General features: G+C 45.9%; 1 pseudogene; it reads right to left on the minus strand.

The window, feature by feature from the left end:
- Nucleotides 1-352: 352 nt before the first annotated feature.
- Nucleotides 353-973, minus strand: LOC102816273 (annotated as a pseudogene).
- Between the last annotated feature and the right edge of the window lie 133 nt (nt 974-1,106).

Consider the following 1,106-nt stretch of genomic DNA (forward strand, 5'->3'; position numbering starts at 1 on the left):
CTGCTAGGCAATGGGGAGAAGGAAGGAAAACATGGTTCAAACAGATCACATGAGGAAATCCAGTACAAATGCTGGCTTTGGCATTATCTAGGTAACACCTAGTTTTTTTTTTCATAACTAATAATAGACCTATTGTTGCAAAACCAGTCCAAATCATACCAAGTTAAAAAGAAGTCTCTCATTGGCTTGTTGGGTCTAAGTGGTACCCCATATCCCCCTGCCCCAGAGATCAGTTCTGGCAAGAAAAGCTCCAATGTGCCTTGGTGGTGCTGTTGGGAGGGTGCCTCAAGTCAGGCAAATTCTAGCAATGTTCTGCTGAGTGAGGTCCACAGTGGGAGGGGGCTGTGCGTCATTACTCAATCAGCTTCTTGGCTTTGAAGAAGCGACGCAAGTAAAAGACCTGTCAGGTCTGTCCAATGAAACAGAACATTGAAAAGATGCTGAAATACAGGACTCGAGTGTTCATGGACTCATTGGTATCACGTATCTCATCCTCCCATCTCTTCATGTAGGCAAAATCATTCATGATGGACTCTGACAGGTCCACCTTTAAAGGTTTGAGCTTCTCAACTTTTGTAGTCTCCTCATAGTTCTTTGCCTCCACTCCATGCTTCATGTCTAGGATCATGAGCTGGTCAGGTATCCACCCTGTTCCCATGTCATACTCTTCAGTGGTAAAGACAAATTTCCCCTTGGTTGCATCCTCCTTGGAGTAAAGAATATGGCCAGCAGAATCTGTGATCTTAAGGTGGGTGTGCAGGCCGCCAGCACCCCCAGACTGGTCAGTGATCTCGTATTTGCCCATCACCAGCAAGTCCTTGTGGATCTCCTCATGGAGGTACTTATAGGAGTTAGGGGACAGATGGAAGGAGATGGCAAGGACTGAGCTGGGGCCGAGCAGAAGCAAAAGCAACAACGCCAATGGGCAAGGGCCATGCTGGGAAAGTAGGCCAGACCAACCAGACATGGTGCTGGAGACTCATTCATCACCTCAGGCCTCATGAAATATAGCTTTTGATTGTAGCATTGTCTTGTTCTAACTCCTGGTGCACCAGTAGCTGTCATTAGGAGAGAAAAACAAAACAAACAAAAATGTATATATATAT

This window comes from Chrysochloris asiatica, unplaced genomic scaffold (assembly GCF_000296735.1).
Source record: "Chrysochloris asiatica unplaced genomic scaffold, ChrAsi1.0 scaffold00165, whole genome shotgun sequence".
Taxonomy (NCBI): Eukaryota; Metazoa; Chordata; class Mammalia; order Afrosoricida; family Chrysochloridae; genus Chrysochloris; species Chrysochloris asiatica.